General features: G+C 46.0%; 1 long non-coding RNA gene across 2 annotated transcripts; it reads left to right on the plus strand.

Moving 5' to 3' along the window:
* Positions 1-9,563: 9,563 nt before the first annotated feature.
* Positions 9,564-15,519, plus strand: LOC107402238 (uncharacterized). 2 transcript variants are annotated; one of them, XR_013046153.1, is made up of 2 exons: positions 9,564-10,339; positions 10,776-15,519. It is a non-coding gene; the product is annotated as an uncharacterized LOC107402238 (long non-coding RNA). The 2 variants fall into 2 exon arrangements; XR_001579316.3 differs by having other exon boundaries at positions 15,151-15,519.
* Positions 15,520-21,441: the final 5,922 nt, after the last annotated feature.

Here is a 21,441-nt window from a genome sequence, read left to right on the forward strand (position 1 = left end):
CTCCCAGGGCAGCGTGGCAAGGGAACTGAGACTCGGGACAGCGAAGTACATAGACTAACCAGAGCTGCTAAATCAGAGTCCCCAATATCACAGTCCCAATGACAAGGCGGCCACGTTAACCAGTTATCTGCTTGACCAATGAGAAAGGGCAGGCTAAGGTAGACACACTCTCCATGGAGGACCAGCGTCAGTGCAGGGCTGGGAGCTTTAGCCGGAAGTTGGGTGGATTTCACAGACGTTAACTGGCCTCTGCCTTACAACGAATTGCTAAAAACATCCTCATTTGCTTTCAAGTTTGCTTTGAGCATCGGTTTTAAGAGCAGCCCTGCTGATGAGCCTGGGTGCCACAGGGTTAGGGGAGGGCTAGAAGAGTGCCCTCATCTCTGGACCAGATGACACTTGGCCGCTGCCCCATGAACCGGTCTTTCCTGCTTGCTACAGCAGCACACTTGGCACTCGGGTCCCGGACGTGGTGACGGTTCACAGCAAAGCACACTTCGGTCAGCCTAGTCAGCAAGACTGCTCTTTGCTTGACCTCCGTTTCTTAAAAGGTGACGGATAGGCTAGGAAAGTAGAGGCATGATCACTGAGTGGGGTCTGCCTTCTCCATTCCGTCTTTTCTCCATCCCCTTTCTTCCCCTCCTTTTCAGCAGAGAACTCACAAAACCCAACGTCTCATCTCTGCCCAGGCCTGTGCGGCGCAGCCTGCATCTGGGTGGTGACAGCCTTCCTGCCTTTCCTTACTACACGGACAGTGCCAGTGGTCATTGTTATATGAGGGTTGGCTCCTATATTTATAGAACATCCATAGGAAGAGCGTTTCTACTTGGGATAATTGATAATTGACTTGTTGAGTTCTTCTTAGTTCAGGGGGTTGTTTGTAGCACCTTCTAAAGTACAGAGGCTCCTAAAGTGGATAGAGAAAAGAGCATCTTACATTCCTATCAGATTCTTTCCAAGGAGTACATTTATGCTAATGGTGGCGTTTCAGATGCTCGTGAAAGGCATCTATTGAAGCAAAGGAAGTGACGATCTTTTAAAGTAACTAAAGAGGTAACAATTATTCCTCAACAAAGATGGTCTTTGTTATTTTGTGGGGTAGGTAGCCAACTTACTCCATAATAAGTTTGGCAAATAATGAATTCAGGCAATGGGACCCCCGCCAAAGGTATTTTTAAGTGTTGATAGAGATATTCCTTGACATGGAAATATGCTGAATGGGAAAAACAGAATAAAAATAAGAAGTGCTAAAATTCATCAAACTTTCGTGAAACAACTGCATTTTACCTGGAAAGGTGTGTTTATGATCTCTGAAGGCAGGATACCTTTGGGATTTGACAGAATTCTTAATTGCCATTGGTGTGTGTGTGTGTGTGTGTGTGTGTGTGTGTGTGCAGACATGACATAACCATGACGTGTGAGCATTCAGTCATTGCTGTTCACGATGTGACCTCAACTGTGTTATCTGCATTTTGGTACAGCACTTTTTTTTTTTTACATTAACTATTTAAAAGCGCTCCAAAAAGTATACCAGCCTCAGCATTGAAATGAAAGACTCTGTACAGAAAAATATGAGAGCAAGGTAGAAGATACTGGGCTAAGTTTTAGTGATACGAATTTTCCTCTTGGAACAAACAACCCGTTGTTTTGTATTTTCTTGGGAAGCAATCATCAAATGCCTTACAGAGCACAAGAAGGGAAACGCAGGTAGTTTGAAGAGATGCTGGCGTTCGTTGCTGTGATTGCCTATCACAGGCCAGCAGGGTAACCTAAGCTGCTGGGTTACTCCCTGGGCCAGTGAAGTAGGGTCAGGGAAGGTGGGGACAGAGCTAGAGAGGAGAAGCCAGCCTGGCTCTGAGGGCCATGGCTACGTGTCCTCTGTGCTGACTTCTGATACTGTCCCATTCGGCAAAAGTGAAAAGTGGGGTGAGGTGGTGAAAGCCCCGTGTCCCCGGTCTCTTGTGCAAGGCACAGCAGCTCTGAGTGACGGGTGGAGGGAGAGTGGGAACAGAGAACGGTGTCCAGGGGCGGGTGTGACATCCCTGCTTAATTGGCGTGTAAGCTGTTATCTGGAATAGCCTTGCCAACCACGAGACTGTGGTAGATGGAAATGTCCCAGATGTGCGCCCCGCCCTGGTCCTAAATCTCTGGCCCAAGAGCCCTTCTTTCCCAGCAGTGAAGAAGGAAACTTTGAACAACAGGAGTCCAAAATCACGGCTGCCTGGCCAGACAAGGCAAGCCAAAGGACCAGGCTGAGGGCTCTGTGAGAAAACATTCCAGACCCTTGCCCACCAAATGAACACCTCTCCTGTCAATGCTGTAAGGCCTGTCCGATAAAAAAAAAAAAAAGATACTGAGTGCTTACCCTATGCTGGGTACTGCAGTAGAGTTTGCATGCATACATGCATGCATGCATGCTTGCGTGTGTGCAGGCGACTTAGTACTTGTCATAGTCTTAGAAGGTAAGTATTATTACCTGAAGTTTACAAAATTTAGGTGTAATAATAAAAAATAATAAAGAATTTAGGTTCCAACCTCCCCAGCAAGGAAGAGACAGAAAATTAAAGCCCAGTTCCCAAATCTTTCTGAAGAAGGACCCTGATGACCACCCACACTTTTCCAATTCTACTATTTGTTTGCTTGTTTGTTTGTTTTTCCTGCTCCTTGTGACACCCTTCTCTGTCCCCTCCTCTCTCTATACCATGTAGGCCACCAGAAAGCTGCTAAATGTTCTTCCCATGATCCTCTGAATAACTCTTATGATTCCCTACACTTCCTACACCCACTGCCATTATCTGTTTCTATCCATTGCTGTTTCTCAAACCTGCCTTATTTCCCATAATCCCCTGAACACCTTACATCTCCTGTGTTTCCCCCAATCCCTCAAGCTTCTTACAACCTCTTATGCTCAGAAGGAGCAGATCATGTCCTCTAGTATGGCCTTGTGTCTACTGGGCCCCGGTGGCTGACTGGTTTCAATCTTGCTACCCAGCATGGCCACCAAGACACACTTGTACCTGTGCTAGAGAACCAGAGGGCCTGGCATAAGCTCAGAATTGGTTGTAACTGTTTTCTGTGTCAGGCTGCCCTGCTCTGACCTGAGCCTGGCTCTCCGTTCTCTGAGGTGCTTGTGTGCCTACTTCTCCACACAAGAGTGAGCAAGCAAATCCTCTCTCCTCACTCTGTCCCTTGTCTAAGATCAGCGTCCACAGCGTCTAAATCTTTAGCTCCTTGCACACCCTTTTGGATTGAAATTGGGTCTGAACCACACTAATCACCCAGCCTGACAATGAACTCCAGGGCACACAAGGGAGCCAGGCGGGATGAGAGGAGAGAAATGAGCACAGTATTCCCCCAAGAGTGCAGTGAAGCAGTTAAACCACTGATAAAAAGGATTGGCTTGGTATCCAGATCCATAAATTCTGGAGGAATCTGACTCCGTAAAACAGAAAATAAAAATCTCTGACTTTCTTTCTTTTCTTTTAATGTGAAACAGTAAAACAGCTGCTGCCAAGACAGAAAGCAAAGATGTCCACTTGATGGTTAAAAGTCCTACCGGACAGTTTTAACTCTGGGTGAATCTTAGGTTGCTTCTGTCAGGACACCCAGCAGAGGAAACAGGGTGGAGATGGTTGTTGGAAGGGGCCAGTGGATAGCCCCCAGAGGGACCTGGAGTCTGAGGAGAATGTGCCAGGCAATGTGGGAAAAGTAATGGGGTGGAGGGCAAGATGAGGAGAAGTAAGGGATCTATATCGAAGTATAGAGGAGCTCGTCCCCAGTGACTTACTAAGAACCACAGACCCCAGTGCATTGCAGTAACACCGAGAATTTATATCAGGACTTCTCATGTCAACACAAGACCTAACAAGAGACAGAGACCATTATCACAGTGACCAAATAGTTGTAACTTCATGCCACGTCCCCATTTCAAGGGCACAGTGCAGAAACACAGCTTGTTTTGTCTCTTTGTTAACTGTTTCATATGCCTGGCCTTCAAGGAAATCATAACAGAAACCAGCAACCTGGAGTACATTTGACATCACTGAGTGTTTAATGTTTAACCATCTAGGTCACCTTGGGATTATACCTGGAAGTCTCATAATGCTCTTCTTGGGGGCATGTTAGGGACAGAGATAATTCTGTAAACTAGCCCAAGCCCCAGGAGGTGCTACCTGAGGTGAAATATGAACAAATGAACGAACACATCAAATATATCATTTCTTCACGTGGCATTTCACTAATGATTTTGTTTGAGGGAGGGATCTGGAGGTGATGCGGTGGGTTGGGATGAGTAGTCAGGACCTTCTAGTCACAAAGACAGGAGAAGGCTGGGATTGACCTCTGTCTCCTGAGGGTCTGTAGTTCAGGTCTCCCTCCATGAATACCTCCCTTCTCTCTAGCAGCCATAACTCCCTTGTCTTGCTTAGGGAATGAGTTGTAGGGCTCCCCCTAGCCTCCTGGGGAGGTCTTTCCACGGGGTCTTCTAGAATCTAGCAGAGGTCTGTTCTGGCCTCAGGATGACAGGACAGACTTGCACAGCACGACAACATATCTGCGGAAAGAACATGGACTGCTCAGCATCAGGTGACTAGAGAGTTTGGCAACAGGACTGGGTTTTAAGTTAGTCCTGGAAAAGCAGAGTCATGAACGATGGGTGTAGGGTTCACATGTGTCAGGGTTGGACTGGGGGGGGGCGGGGGGACAGGAGGCAATAAAAATTGCCTTCAGAAAAATGCACTTTAGATCCCACTGACAGGTCCCAGGGGCACCTTTAAGCTGCTAAAATTAAAAAACAAAACAAAGCAACAACAAAAAAAAAACAATCAAATCATTGTAAGAATTTAATATCAACCTTTGCAGTATTACTTTGTTCTAGACGCTCCTAAACTTGTACACATTAATACATGGGTAGGCATGACCTTAGGAAATATGCACTACCTCTGATTTTAGAATCTCTACCACTGCTTCTTAGAAAACTGAGAGCAGTAGCTGATCTTTGGTGGTGGTGGTGGGTACTAGAAACGACATCTGATAGGATGCTGGAAAGTATTCAATCAATGTCATTTGAAAAGAGGCAGAAAGAAAAACTGAATGAACTCATGAATCCTGATTAGGTGTTAGTTGGTTTTTTGTTTTTGTTTTTTATTTATTCATTTGTTTTGTTTTGTTTTTGCTTTTTCGAGACAGGGTTTCACTATGTAGCTAAAATTAAATTCACTATGTAGATCAGGCTGGCTTCGAACTCCTAGAGATCTGCCTGCCTCTGTCTCCCAAGTGCTGTACCATCACACCTGGTTTAGATGCTAGAGGACCCAGGTTCAATTCCCAGCACCCACATGGCAGCTCACAACTGTCTGAACTGTCTGTAACTCTAGTTCCAGGAGATTCAACACCCTCACACAGATGTATATGCAGGCAAAACACCAATGCACAAAAAAAATTAAAAAAAAAATTAAAAATAAAAAAATACATATTTGAGGACAATTGGGAAGTTTGAAAATGAGTTAAATATGACATTAGAGAATTATTAACTAGCTCTGATAATGGAACCCAGGACAGGTGGAGTGCTCTTCTGCTTTGGGGATGTATGTCAAAGTGTTTAGTCATAATGTCTATGCTTTATTTTTTGCTGCCTCCTAAGAGCGGGTACTGCTCACTCAAGTGATGACCCCCCTACCTTTGGCTCCCATAGTCAGGCCTTGACCCAGCCTCCTCTCCCAGGCTGCACCAGCGATTTGGGCCTGTTTCCTTTAACAGCAGGAGAGCTGTTAGAGGAATGTGACCATATGTCACCACAGTGATAAAACCAGGGCTTGCTATCAACACTCAGTTTTACCCAGGTCCTGGATTGTGACATCAGTTAGAAAGGTATGTCGGTGTGGCAACCCACCTCCCCCTCAGCTCTGCTTTGTGTAGCCCTCTCCCTGAGTGTGGTCAGTTAGACACATTCTGACTCTCTCTTCACTAGTGGTGTGACCTCCGGAATGTCTCTACATCCGCCTTAGTTTTTCTCTGCTCATAAAGACCAGTCCATCTTCTGGGTCACCCGAGGAGTCACGGGAAATAAAAAGCCAGGGTAATCAGCTGTGCTACCCAGAGAGGCAAAGGTCAAAGGCAGAACTCCAAATGGTGAAGAGTCTTGAACGACTCCCAGGCTTTCCCGAATGTCAGGGTCCCTCCAGGCAAAAGCTGGGCGTTCTTCATCGAAACCGGTTACATTTGCTTTGCTTCCTTTTCTATTCATTTCACAAAGTTCTAGATCGTGGCAGGAAGAGGAGAAAACCTGAGCAGTCGGTCATCGGTGGGGTGGAGCCTGCTCGCAACTGTAGCCAATGCAAGGTTACAGGGTTTGGCTCTTTCCTGTTCCTGCCAGCACAGACCTCAGGAGTTTAGACATCCGGGCTGAACTGCAGCCCTGAAGGATTGGGAGCTACCATCTCTCAAGGGCACTCACCTTGTTCGTTTCTTAGAAAAATAAAAGCCAGTGTTCTTTCTGTTTCATCTAAATGTTTTAACTTTTTTTTTTTTTTGGTTTTTCGAGACAGGGTTTCTCTGTGTAGCTTTGCGCCTTTCCTGGAGCTCACTTGGTAGCCCAGGCTGGCCTCGAACTCACAGAGATCCGCCTGGCTCTGCCTCCCGAGTGCTGGGATTAAAGGCGTGCGCCACCACCGCCCGGCCATGTTTTAACTTTTTTGAGAATTTCATACACGAATACTGTATTTACACCATTTCTACCCCATCTCCACTCACTCCATTTCTAATTCGTGACATATGTTCCAAGCCCCCCCACTCCATCTAATTCTTTTATTTTATATGTGTGTGTGTGTGTGTGTGTGTGTGTGTGTGTGTGTGTGTGTGTGTGTAAATACAGCCTGCTGAATCCACTCAGTGTTAGTGTTCACACGTGTATTGATGTAGGGCTGACTATTTAGGACTGGATGACTTACCAGGGAGCTCATCCCTGAAGTATACTGATTCTCCATTATTTGCCTGTGGTCTTCATCTAAGAGCAGAGCCTTGTGAGATGTCCCCATCCACATTGCCATGTCATCTGGTAGTTTGGGCAGCCGTATTTCTGAGATCTCACGCCTGCAGCTGCCCACAGACACAGCAGGCATCTTGGTCCTCTGGTTCTAACCCCCTCCCCGGCCCCTCTTCCTCCACATTACCTGAGCCTTAGGTATATAGGGCTTGTGCTGTAGATATTCCGGTTGGGGCTGAGCACCCCACCATCAGCTGTTCTCTGCCTGACCAGCTGTGGCTTCCATAATGGTCTCAGTCTACCGCAGAAAGAAGCTTCTCGGAGGAGGAATGGGGCCCTACGCCTATCTGTGGGTGTGAGGGTAAGTCTTTATAATGTCGTTAGGAATTTGGTTTGAGAAAGTGACAGTGCTCGCCTATCTTCTAGGATCCAAGACCTCACCAGACACAGGCAGTGAGCTAGGTTTTCAGTACCAGGCATGACTTACTTCCTATTGCATGGGCCTGAAGTCCAGTTAAAGAGATATTGGTTGTACCTAACATACGAGTGCCACTGCTGCGCCCTTGGGGATGGATATCTTGCCATATTGGGCATTGTACTGGTTCATAGGCTTTACCGCTGCATGGAACTATTGATTGCCTTTCTCCACTGAAGCAAGCCAGACCTAGAGGGACGGACACCGCATGCTTTCTCTTATTTGTGACTCTTAGCTCCACATGGTTAGATGTATGTAACCTGGAGTAACCACGGAAACCAGGAAAGGAAAAAAACAAACCAAAAACCCTCCACGATGGAGGGAGGAGAAGGAACTCCAGGCAAGAGGGTAGTAGGACTCAGGTGCTATGAAGGGGGAAAACGGAAAATGGGAGAGGGGGGTTAACTTGGAATTGGGTGGGGAGGGCAATACAGAGGAAGTGGGAGGATGAGTAACACTAAGTATGTTCGAAAGCTGTAAAGACACATTTTATATAAAATACATATAGAATATAAATAAATGTATGTTCTGCACATATATTTGAGTCAAGTTACATCACTTGAGGTGATGATGCCTTTCCCCTCATCCCCATCCGGCCACTGCCAAGAGCCATAGACTAACAAAAACTTCAGTGCCAGGCATGGGAACATCCCTTCCAGGTGTTGGTCAGGGGAGTCTAAGAGACACCCCCAAATAATACAGGTTATTGCTATTGTCCTTGGTGGCTTCCCAGAGCTTGAAAGTGAAACCCCATTGCTGAAGACACCATACACTTCAGACAACAGACTTGGAGGAGCCCAGCCAGACTGCAAGCCTCCTTGCTGAGTAAGGACTAGCTCTCATTAACATGAGTCAGTTTTCAAGGCTGCTTAAAAAGGTTTGGAAAAGGCAAATCCTATCTCTGGTGTTTTTTTTGTTTTGTTTTGTTTTTGTTTTTTTGTTTTTGTTTTTCAAGACAGGGTTTTTCTGTGTAGCTTTGTGCCTTTCCTGGAACTCACTTGGTAGCCCAGGCTGGCCTCAAACTCACAGAGATCCGCCTGCCTCTGCCTCCCGAGTGCTGGAATTAAAGGCGTGCGCCACCACCGCCCGGTTTCTCTTCAGACTGTATAAATCTTTCGCCTTTTACTATCTCTGGTGTTTAAGAAAATCATCCACAAGTTGAACTTGCTTCATCATGCTTTTATAGACAAAAAAAAAAAAGTTTTGCTGTGGGTATTTATTTAGTTATCTTTTCTTTGAGGTTGAACATTGCCCCCAGGCAGCACTCTGCACACGCTGGGCAAGCAGTCTACATGTCTGTACTACATGTCCCACCCCACATCTCGGCTGTCTGACTGAAAGGACATCAACTCTCAAGGACAGAAAGAAGCTGCTGGAAGTGACCTGGTAAAGGGAGGGATGCCCTGCCCTTGGAAAGAAAGTCCATATGCCGAATTGTGAAGAGGTCATTTCACTTGAAAAGGAGAACTCCCACAGTACTTATGTAAAAAAATATGGTTGCTGTGAGTAGGAGAAGTAATAAAAGAGCCAGGCACAAGACACCACCAGTGGCCCACAGGGCTACTCCAGCAATGGGACTCTTAGAAATCACCTCATCACCATATGTGCCATATCTGCTGCAGGAAACTGGTTCCCAGAAGGCCCTTAGGGTAATTTTTTCCTCAGGGTAGACTTCGAGCTTTTACCTTATGGATGTGTTTTCCAGTCCCTCTGAAGACACGGGAAGACCCAGTCTTTCCAAGGGGCAAGGATGCAGGATTACCTCAGATAGTCAAACAACACCAGGGGAGAGAACTGAGCCTCCCAAGGGAAGGAGGGGGCAGCAGCCAGGCCCACAAACTGCCACAGTTCTTTGGTCCTGGAGACCAGTTAACTGTAACACAGCTGGCCTTGCACTTTTACCTAAGAGAAGAAATATGACCACTAAAAGAGTGAGGGGAAGGGTGATAGGACCCACAAGTCGAGGCTATGGATCACCTGCTTTCTCAAGAAAGGCCTGACCTCACCTTAGATGACTAGAGATAGTATAAGAATAGGTTTCTTTTAATGCTTAAGAGAGCAGCCTGTCCAAATAACCCAAAGCGAGAGAGAAATGACTAGGGACAACTCAGTGTGTTTAGGAACATGCAGCCTGGGTGGCTGTCACTGCTCATGTCTGTCCTGACTCCCAAGGGATCATCAGCTCTGCTTGCCTGGTCTCCCCTTGGCTTCCCAGAGCTTAGCTGTCAGGGAAGGGCTTCATAGACAGTCGTGTAAACAAGTGACTAGATGCCAGTTCATCGGAAATGACCAAGACCATGAGGATCAGCTCCCCGGGATCAGTCAAGACTCCTGAGTAGGATGAGCTAGGAGGTGTAACCTCATGGGTTCATCTGGCCAGGTGGCTTCTCCAGTTCGAGAAGCCTGAGGTGATGGCGCTGGGTGTCACTCCCCTCCAGGGTGAGGAAAACACTGGAGTTAAGTTTCGATCACCGTCCTGAGAGGAAAATGTTCACCAGGTTCAGCTGCCTGCTTCAGCCTTTGGCCTGCATGTCCCCCTGCAGATGGTGTACACCACGTAGCCGAGGGGGCATAGGGAAACTGGACCTTCAGTTCTGCTTAGTGTTTGGCCAAAGGTGACTCTGACTTAGTGGACTAAGGTCATGCCCTCCCTTCCCCCACAATCGATAATTTAATGTGACTTATCAGAAAGAGAAGGAATTGTTTACTTTTAAACCCTGGATCCCATAAAGGGACAGCACAGAGGCCTAAAAGCCACAGACGCTCGGGACTCTCACCCACAGCTGCCCTTGAACCCCCAGCAGAAATAGGGAACATGGGAGGAACCATCCTGCCAGCCAGACAAGGGGCCCTGGGCTGAAAGAAGGCAAATGCTGACTGAGGTAAGTACCTTCTCCCAGGGCCCTGCCGGCCCACTGTGGGAATAAGGCTGTTCTTCAGGGGTACTGAGTGAGGTGCAGGTCAGGAGCTGACTAAAGGGCTCCCTCCACACAGCTCCTGAACAATATCAGGTATAAGACATATAATACTCAAATTTGTCTGCGATGATTATTCACTCTCTTCAGAAGGCCTGGGCAAAACTGGACACTTCCTGGAAGCTTCTTTATACTCCTTAGACAAGGGGAAGGTGAGGCTAGAGAGACACGGAGGACCAAAGGCAGGCTTGTATTTCTACCCTAGGAGTGGCTAGAATAAGCCAGCTCCCATTTTAAAATGGCCTGGTTATGAAAAACACCAAGGGCTTGGGTGAAGATTCTACCGGTGTAATTAAAATGGGGTTGGTTTGACCCAGAATCCTGTTCTTTGCTTGTGTTTCAGACTGAGCGCACAGGCCATACTCGCCATGCTCTGTTCTTAAATGTCTAAGATGCATGCATCACAATTGCTCCTTTTGCACGTGTGTGCCCAATTTGTACCCCCCCCCACCTCAAAGATGCTAGAAATAGCTGGCCACCTGCACAGAGATGAAACTGGTGAGACTAGGAACCCCAACCAAGCCGCGGCTCTTCATGAAAAGTCCACCAAGACCCTAAATGCTGAGAAGTTGCCCAACTGATTCTCTCTTCACCTCCGGTTGGTGATTAGATGCTGATTTCGCTCATGTGTGAATAAGGAACTTTCCAGATTTTTCTTTCTAGATGGGTTTCCTTGAAAAGAAAAGCTGCTTTGTTCTCTGTTGACAAGAACATTCTATTTTAGAAGTTCCATGCACTTTCAAAGATGACAAGACTCGGGAAGTATGAACTGACTGTCTTTGTCTTTGTCTAGACTATAATGGCCTAAAACAGTCAAATGGGTCCATTTAACTCGTCTATTCTACCTGACAGTAAGTGTGGATTTGCAATACAAAAGTATCTCTACTTTTTGCTTTTTAAGAAATCCTTGTGTGGTATTGATGGGTTATTTTTGCAGCAAAGCGATTCTGCCTAGTCCCCAAAGCAGTCCCTTTTTGGTCCTACGAAGCTATCTGCAGGATGCTCTTCGCCCCTTTGAACAGGCTGAGAACTTACTGTGTCATGATCTCCTGGTACTTGTAAATCCAAGACGTCTTCCTGGGAGCTGTGGCACATACTGATGCCTTTGGTGCAGGTTAGACTCTTTGAAGGCCCCTCCTCTTTAGTGAACTTTCATTCCCACTTAGGAAAAGCAATGCCTCGGCGTTAAACAGAGCAAACCGAGGCTAACTTGTTTTTCATGCACACGGATTCAACGGGAAAATTCCATTTGGAATTCCTCACAGCCCCTGGAAATATCTAGAAATTCCATCCTCTTGGGGAAAGGGAGGAGCTGGCACTGAAATTGAGTTTTAAGAGTCAGGCACTTAGGAACACCCCCTCACTCGGCCTCCCTAGGGGAGGTCTAGGGAAATAAGACATTCTCGTTGGGATGGTGCAAGGTTCCTGGGGCCCCAGCAGAGGCATGATCCCACAAGGCCTTTCTGAGCCGTGGGAAACGCTGCTGGCATTCAGACATGTCACCCTGATTAAAATCCAGCACCTTTGTCTTCAACATAGTTTGTTTTTTTTTGGGGGGGGGGGGCGGATCAAAGACAATAACAGGTGTTGCGATTTCCCAACCAGCTTGCACACTTCCTGTTGGATATTAGCTAGCACTGATGAGGTCTCAAGTGTTCAATCCAAACCTTTAGAGCGGGAGCCCTTTTAAAGCTGAAGGATGAGACTAGACCATGTGACTAGAAGTTGACCCTAGACTTATCCACTTTGGCTTTCTTATGAGTGATACATTAATTAGTAAATGACATTTGGATGAGCAGGAAAATACTCTGTTGGCCTTTTCAGATTGCCTGCAGAGGGGATGACAAGATTTAATCACTGGGTCAAAGAAAGCAAAGAAAAAAAAAAAGTGAATGTTTCACCAATGTCTAAACATTGTTCACAGGGTCCTAATAAGTAAGAATTTATTTCTTGATGTAAGATCATAAAATCATTATGTTGTATAAAAAGATATTTCAGTAATAATTTGCTAAAAAAATATTGACCCAAAGTCCCTTTCTCTGCAAAACTATGTTTCACAGTGACAAATAAGTGTATTTGAGTTAGATAGGTCCCAGCCTCCCAATTTGAGAAAAGTATTTGTAAGAAGGAATTAATTAGGTTATCCAGAAGGGGGAAGGGGGACTTCGAAAATTTAAAATTCTCATTCTTTTTCTCATTTCAAAAGTCCTGTAAAAAATTGTGGAAATTCAGGCATGGAAATAAAGGGAAGAGTAAGACAGTAATCCCCTTTCTACCTAGTAGAGAGCCGCTGTAGCGTGAATGCGACACAATCTTCACAGAAAGAGTCCAAGCTGTATGCATTGTTTTAAAAACCACTTCTTTGTTTGAAGCCAAATCTTAATTTGTTTCCAAGTCAACAACCATCTTTCTACAATTCAGTGACTGGGAAGAGAAGACAATGTACTGTGGTGAGCAGATTGCCGGTTTCCTGTGGCTGGGCATTTAAATGGCATGCAATTCTTTATCTTAAATAATGTCATTATGAACGACCTTATATGTAAGAAACTGTATTTGTTTAGTTAGTTGGTTAGTTATTTTACCTTTTCCTTGAGATGCGTGCTTGGTCCACAGAGGGGAGGGATTAGGGGAAGTTTGGGTGTGACACACTGGTTCTCTCCTCTTCTTTCATGATCACGCTTCCTCCTGCCTTCTGTCTTTTGCAGATTAGCACAGACAGGTCCTCAGACCCTGCTGTAGAGCCCAGAGAAATGGACTAGGCCAGACTGGCCAAGTATGGAGTTTTCCTAGCGCTCCCCAACAGGAGCTGTGTCACTCGTGAATGCTTCACCTCTACTGGCCGCTCTCACCAAATGTGCAGAAGTGGCTTCTGAAGCCTCACTCTAGAGTCAGAGCATCCCCAGGGCGGTGAACACGAAATGGGAACTTCTGGTCTAGGTCCTTCAGGCAAAGAGACATCAGTTTAACCTATCTCTTGTTGGAAGGAACTGTAGAGAAAGGACAGAAGGACAGGTCACCACATGTGTCCCCTATCACTGCACAGTCAGTGCAGAGGGTTTAGGGCAGGGCTGGGCATCAGCAGGACCTTCCTGGTTTCATTTATTCCCTTTGCATCATACAAAGCTTCCCCTGAGGAATGCTTGTCTTAGGGCTGAGCGGCACACTTTTCCTGCTGCCTGTCAGGGCCACAGAGGAACAAAAGAAAGCCAGTTTTATAGTGGAAAATGAGCCAATCAGCAGGATAGAAAAGGAAAGGGAAGATGAAGGAGGAGCCAATGGTTGTGGAATATTAGCTTAAGATATGTGACATTCGTTTATGCTGTGGAATATTTGTTCAATGATGCAAAGATGTGTTGCATTCTTTTATGTTGCGTTTGTTTAACTTTGTGAAGCTGTATTACTGTGCCTGTCTAAAACACCTGATGGTCTAATAAAGAGCTGAATGGCCAATAGCAAGGCAGAAAAAAGGATAGGCAGGGCTGGCAGGCAGAGAGAATAAATAATAAGAGTGAAGGGTGAAGATCGAGAAAAGGAAGAGGACACCAGGGGCCAGCTACCCAGCTACACAACCAGCCCAGAGTAAGAAGGAAAGAAAGGTATGTAAAGTAGAGAAAGGTAGAAGCCCAGAGGCAAAAGATAGATGGAGTAATTTAAGAACCAACTGGCTAAAAATAAGCCAGGCTAAGGCATTCATAGACTTCTAAGAATAAGTCTCCATGTATTTACTTGGGAGCTGGGTGGCAGGCCCCTGAAGTGCAAAGAGTTAAAAAAAAAAAAAAAACAACAAAAAAAAAACAACTAGCAATAGCTAATACCCATAGGATGGTGTGGGGGTGCTGTCCCTGCAGGATCTGGCTTAAAGGGATGATTTCATGGTTTGCATGGGAATGAGGGACTGAAGAATGCCAGAGGATTCATTTTCACTAGTTAGATACAGCTGGATTTATAGCTAAAGCCAATTTCTAGTTAAATGGTAATGACTCAGCTCTTCTGGAGGTGGGAAACTGGCTCCCAGTCTTCTCCTTTTCCAGCATTTGGGGAAAATAAAGGCTTAGGGAAAACTTGTATTAACTCTCATTCTCTACTATGAGCAGAGGTTGGAAACCATATTTAACCGGAAACACAAGTAGATCCAGAATATGCACTTACAGGGCAACCTTTCTGCTGGCAAGTGAATATTAACTAATTTCTTCTTGTCCTGTCTTTCTTAGTTAGATTTCTTATCTTCTACCTGCTACTCTACTAGAGAATGACTGTGCTGAATATGATTTAAAGTTTGAGCAAGGTAGGGTGTCCCTGTGTCCAAAAGATTCCACAGAGAGGAGGCCATAGCCTAGTGCCACAGCTCCAAAAACAAAATCACAAGCTCAGAGTGGTAGTGTATGCCTTTAATGCCAACACTCAGAAGGTAGACATAGGTGATCTCTGTGAGTCTGAGGCCAGGCGGGTCTAGATGGTGAGTTCAAGGCCAGCCAGGGCTATGCAGTAAGACCATGTCTCAAAAGAAAAGAAAATCATCATAATTTTCTTGAACTGAAGAACTGATCACATTTGCTAATGATAGGTTGGAAACCATGATGAGCCAAGAGTTGATGGAATCGATTAATCCAAGGGAGTCATTTCCATGTATAATTTGCTTTGTGTAAAGTATCTATTTCCTCCAGGAATTCAGGCTTCCTAGAAACAGGTGTTAAACAAATTTTCATCTATTTCTATAGGAGTTTGTTCCTCTTGGCAAGAGGCCTTCACGAATCCTCCTTCAAGAAGCCGGGGCTCTTTGCTGTGACAGCGTAGAGCCGGGGAGGAGGAGTCGCTGACAGTGAGGACGCAGAGATGTGACGGTGACATCACCACCTGTGAGCCGACAGATTTCCCTTAGCAGAAGCTGTGGAGTGTGACAATGGTGTTTGTGTGCAAACCATCAAACGCCATTATCACACTAAATAGCTACTGCTAGGCCGCTCATCATCGGCTCCGCAAGTGTCCTGGCATCTGTTCTCGCTGAGCAAGAAGTTTTGTCTTCTACTAGCCCTCTCTCTCCACGGTGTGTAATTTCTGAATAAAATCTGATATTCTTGCGCTCATAACCGTACATCTGCCTGAAGGCTACCCCTCACCTGCTGATATGAAATCAGTGATTCCGATGGTGGTGTAAGGGAAAAGGTCAGTTAAAACCAGCCTTTCCTACGGCAACCTCCCAACACAGATCAATCCTGAAACCCCATTTCTACCCAGCACTAGACACGTTATTCATTTTGATGTGAGCACCAGCTAGGTCTTCTCTGATCCCTAGTCACTGCTGACACTGTCTACCTGGAGACAGCCTCCCTCGGATCCAGCAGGTGGAGGGCCCAGTCTCCAAAGCCCCCTTCCAGGTGCCCCTTGAATATTCCAAGTCGCTGTCCCTGCGCTTCTGACCCACCAGGTATAGACGGGTGTTCCCACAGCTGTGTTCTCAGGTCCAGTTAGCATGCCTGAGTGCTTTCTAAGAACCCAGAAAACATGCTGGCCAGCTCATTCCAAAGGATAGCTTAAAGGCAAAGCGGAGATCCACTCCAGGAATCCACATACGTTCAGCTACCCAGAAGCTCTCCAAAACTGTCCTTCAGAGATTTATGGGCACTCCTTTGCATAGGCTTCACTCAGCAGACATGGAAATGTGTCGGGGATCCGGTAAGCCTCATGGCCGATGGTGAGACAATGTGTGCAGAAGGTGAAGAATGAAACTTGAGTCAGTAGGATCTTTACAAGCACCAGGTCAAAAACTTCCAGAGTCCGACCTCATGGTTGATTTGTCTTATGCATGTAAGCACAGGAAAACACTGGGGAAAGGTCAGCACGTGGCAAATAACACAACAAAGCTTTAGGCATAGCTACTAGAAACTCCCTGCCAAAGTGGCAAAGCACCTGGGACCTCTGCAATAGGAATTGCGTTCTCTTGGCTGATAAACAGAGCTCAGGGCTAGGGCCTAAAGGATCAGTGACAAGCGTAAGGATAGACTCCTGGTGGGGCGTGCGAAGTACACAGGATCTCTTTTGTAAGGATGTGCTCTATTGACTGAGACACAAAGCTCAGGATTAGGGCCTAAACAATACTCAGGATATTGTGGGGGATTCAGGTGGAGGCTGGCTCCTAATAGACTAGCAAAGGATCACCAGGTGGTTTGACCCCACCCCCCCACCCCCCCACCCCCCCACCCCCCACCCCCCGGCATTCCAGGGAACCAAGCATCACTCATTTCCTCCCACTGAAGAAAACAGGCCTGTGTGATTGTCAGGCTTGACTTCTCCAACGCTTACTCTGAGCTGTGCTTCCTACAGAAATGTGATGGGATAAAAGGAAAGGAACCATCTAGGTCCAATGATTGGGTGGGAGGTCAGCAATGCTCTCTATTCAGATGTCTCTTTACAGTCTTAGGGAAGGAACCCTCAGAAATGAGGAGGAATGATTATCAGACATGGCAGATTGGAATTATGAGCCAGGACCCATGGATGAAAATATATGTATTTACACACACACACACACACACACACACACACACACACACACACACACACACACGCACACACACTGAAATCATAATGGTGGTGGATTTCTTTACTTTCCCCAAGTTATTAAAAATATTTGAGTCTCCCAGAGCGCCCAGCACAAGGCTGGATACCTAGTTGTCATCCCATTGAGTTGATGTTAGGAAAACGTTAGGTGCAAAACTAAAACTAGGTGTCTTAGTTAGGTTACTATTGCTGTGATAAACACCATGGCCAGAAGCAACTGAGGGAGGACAGGGTTTGTTTGGCTTATATGTGCTGATCACAGTTCATCATTGAGGGAAACCATGGCAGGAACTCAAGCAGGGCAGGAATCTGGAGGCCGGAACTGGGACAGAGTCCACGGAGGAGTGCTACTTACTGACTTGCCCTTCCTGGCTGGCTCATCCTGCTTTCTTATACACTCCAGGACCACCTGCCCAGGGATGTCAACCCCCCCCCAGCTCCCACTGTCAGAGAGCTAGACCCTCCGCATCAATTATCGATCCGGAAAATGACCCACAGTTTTGCCTACAGGCCGATCGGATGGGGGCTTTTTCAGTTGGGGTTCTCACTTCTCAGATGACTCTAGCTTGTGTCAAGTTTAAAAAATAGAAAAACTACCTAGCACGTGGGGTTATGAAAACCACAAGCTGATGGACAATAAATTAGGGCATGGGGGTCCTCTTCTTTCCATCACTGAAAAACAAAAACTTGTACGTTGCTTAACGTCCTTCAGGCATTCTCTGATTTTTACGATTTTAACCAATTATCAAGTTGATTACTGGATTTGTATGCCAGATCCTTCTTATGTTTCACAAATTAGCATCAGAAACCCACATATAAACTGTGTGTGAGCTGCCATAGCAAATGTGGATATTTTCAAGCCTTCCCATTTCTGGGACAGTGGTGCAGCTGGGTGGTCTGGTTTGGAATGCATCCTCTGAGAAGCTTCTAATGTAAAAATCAAAAGCTCTGTCAAGGGCTAAAAGTTCTCTTCTGTGACTTGCCTGCATGAAGTATACTTTTAGTCAAATCGACAGGGTTGGATCAACCATCAGAAACAAATTCATTCATCAGCCAGCCATTGCTTATCAAATACGTATGGAGTGGCTTCCCTGTGCCTTGTACTCTCCTAGGCCCTGGAGGTACTTTTAAATGAAAAATGTCTGACATTATCTCTAGGGATGAACACTCATTGGATTGCATTCTATTGGGGGCACAGTTCTCATGGCCCCAATTATGCTTACTGAGGAGCCCAGTGAGAAAACTTTGTCACTGGATTCTAAGTTCCCTGCTAGAAAGCACCACGGGAGAACATCCCTAGGATGTACTGAAAACGCTTAAGGTTATGAGTAGCTTTGTGCAAAGAGAGAAAACAAAAACAAAAACAAACCAACCAAAAACAGAGGTATATTCCTATCTGCCCTGTGTGTTTTCCCCATCCATTGCTTTTCTCCTGGCATGGCCACCTGCCAAGAGGAGAGCAAATACCCACTGAAGGAATTAATCTACTGCCATATCTTTAGGTGTGTCTTTCTGGGGATAGCATCACTTGAGCAAGTATTGACAGAGGCCTTTCTCATAATAGGAATTGTCCCACACACAATGCTTTGTTGGCCTGTGTGGCCCAGGGCCAAGATGATGCAGGTTTTGGTCCCCTCCCATAGACAACAAATGGAGAATGATGCTTCTGGAGTCATCTGGCCGTGCAGCCACAGCACAGTGTGGATCTTTTAAATCTGCAGTCCTGTTCTTTCCCTGTAGTCTTCCTTGGTTTTGTTCTTCCACAAAACCCTGTAGTGCTTCGTGGCTGGGTCCACGTTGAAACTGGGTTAAACACGCTCCTGGTTAATTAGCATCCTCGGTCCTCCGAGCATCTTCCTGCGATGGACACTGAAGGGAAGCCTGTGCAAGGGATGGGTGTGCAGCAGTCCCCATGACGGTCCACGGTGCAGAGAGAGCCAAATACTCTTACTGAACACTTGAATTGAAAAATGGAGGGAAAGGAACCTCTATGTGGCAGTTAAGGGGGGGTCATAAACTGCCCAGGCAGCCATCTTAGTGACCTCCTCAACTGAGGTATGCAGCACTGAAGACTTTTCTGGCTGGAAACTGTTCCCAGCTTTGAGGGCAGTGTCCACACTGTTCCATCGTGCTGAGACTTTAATTAGATGGCATTAACCTGGGAACATAAAGAAGGGCTTTCTGTGTTCTCTTCTACTACTGTGACTCATTAAATGGCTTGTTATGATTACTGCCTAGACTCATTCTTCCTTCAAGGTAAAAAGGCCTGTTCTTTCTGTAGGTTTCCAAGGAACACATATAGAAAGCAAACACCCACGGGCCCACTTTATGTGGCCATGTGTGTCTATGCATATATTCGTGCCTGCGTGCGTGCGTGCGTGCGTGTGTGTGTGTGTGTGTGTGTGTGTGTGTGTGTGTGTGTTTTCCTTGGTTACTTTCCACCTTGTTTTTATTTTATTTTTGAAAAAATGTATTTATTGTGTACCAAGTGCTCTGTCTGCTTGTTTGCCCTCAGGCCAGAAGAGGGCATCAGATCTCACTGTACAAGGTTGTGAGCTGCCATGTGGTTGCTGGGAATTGAACTCAGGACCTCTGAGAGAGCAATCAGTGCTCTTAACCTCTGAGCCATCTCTCCAGCCCTCCATCTTGTTTTTATGAGACAGGTTGTCTCACTGAAGCTGAAACTCACCCATTTGGCTAGACTAGATGGCCAACAAGCTCCAGATTCCCAGGTACGGGATTGTAGGCATGCACTACTGTGCCCAGCTTTTTTTGTGTAGGTTCTGGGGAATCAAACTCAGGTCCTCATTCTTGTACGGCAAAGTCCTTTACCCAGGGAGCCGTCTTCCCAGGCCTTAGGTCTCCCGCTTTAAAGATACTGTTTCACAGCTTAGATGCAAGATTGTAAAACATCAGTAGCGAACTTCTGCCCTCCGGGGTCCTCCCATTGTGCTGTAAACCTCTATTTAAGACCTCCTCCCTCCTTCAATAAATGGCATTTGGCATTCAAAATGAAAAAAAAAAATATATATATATATATACATATATATATATATACATATATATATGTATGTATATATATATATTTGAATGAATACTGCGAATGTAATCTATGAATACCACAAATGTGATTAATATCATGAGTGTAATTAATAAATATCATAAATTTAAAAAATAAAAATTAAAAAAAGATACTGTTTCTACAGTCCCGCTGCTTTAGATCTCTGATGATAGCATCCTGGCCCAGATCTGCTTTCACCTCCTTCCCTGCCCTAAAGAAGATATGGCCAGCCGTTTCCAGGCAACCGTTCCTGGGGATGCATACTGAATGACTCCAAGTGATGTTTGCAAAAAAGAAAGGGTCCACGTGGACGTGTTACTTAAAATCCCTCTCAACCTGGAGAGGCAACTGAGAAGTCGGGCAGCCACACTAACGTGTTTTCTTCTCAGGAAACAGGCCATTCGAGCCTTGAGTCTTGACTTTGTGGCTCACACTAGTGAGGTCCCGAGTCCATCCATCTCAGCACAGTGTGTTCCTTAAACACAACAATCACCACTCAGGGCCTCGCCTACTTTCGTCCGGCTCCAGGGGAGTCACCACATACCAAGGGCTCATGTGTGTGTTCTTCTGAACTCTGCAGAAATCTGTAAAATGTTACAGTTGCATGCTTCCTAGAGGAGATAAGGCAAGGCTCTAACTAGAAACCAGCTCACTCTTAATTCTGACAAGGAAATTGAAGCCCAGGGATTCTAGAATTTGCTAGTTGGTTTAAGAACACCCTCACTCCCTAGCCTTATCACTCATTCAGGGAGCAACATGGCTTGTGTAGTTACTGTGTACCAGGCATTGTACTGGGCTCTGGAGATACAAAGAATAAGATCAAATCCTTTCCCCAAACTTTTCCCATCCAGTAATTGGACAGATTCCTAAACACATCCGTTCCTCCCTGTGGTGGATGCCAACCCGGAGTCATAGACAGAGAGCCAAGAGCTGTGAATTACGCCCTTCATTTTTCCCCAGAGAAAGGGATCTCAAGTCTTTGATGTTATGATCTTTCTTTGTTAGTGCCGGGAAAGCTTCCTCCTTGCTCATGTTAAACATTTAGAAGCCATCAGGCCATAGTTTGGGGCTCCAATGTCACATCATCCGAACTGCTGCTTTTATTTTGTGATTGGGCAGCTTAATGAGCAGCTGGGACCCTGCTGAAGGGTTGGGGGATGATGCTGTCTGTTTTTCAGTGATACGCGGAGAATTTTAATTTCCCAGAGGAGCTGGGAAGGATGTACGCTGCCTGGGTTGACAATGCACTTGCAGGGCTGGCTCACCAGGTTCTTTCCTTCGTGGCTGCTCTTCCAAGTGACCAAAAAGCCTACCACTAAGTCCCCAGTGGAACACTTCACCGCCCCTTATCAGATGACCCATCCTCCAGACAGCTACTAGAGCAAGCCCATCG

The sequence above is a fragment of the Peromyscus maniculatus genome, chromosome 19, assembly GCF_049852395.1.
Source record: "Peromyscus maniculatus bairdii isolate BWxNUB_F1_BW_parent chromosome 19, HU_Pman_BW_mat_3.1, whole genome shotgun sequence".
NCBI classification, from domain to species: domain Eukaryota; kingdom Metazoa; phylum Chordata; class Mammalia; order Rodentia; family Cricetidae; genus Peromyscus; species Peromyscus maniculatus.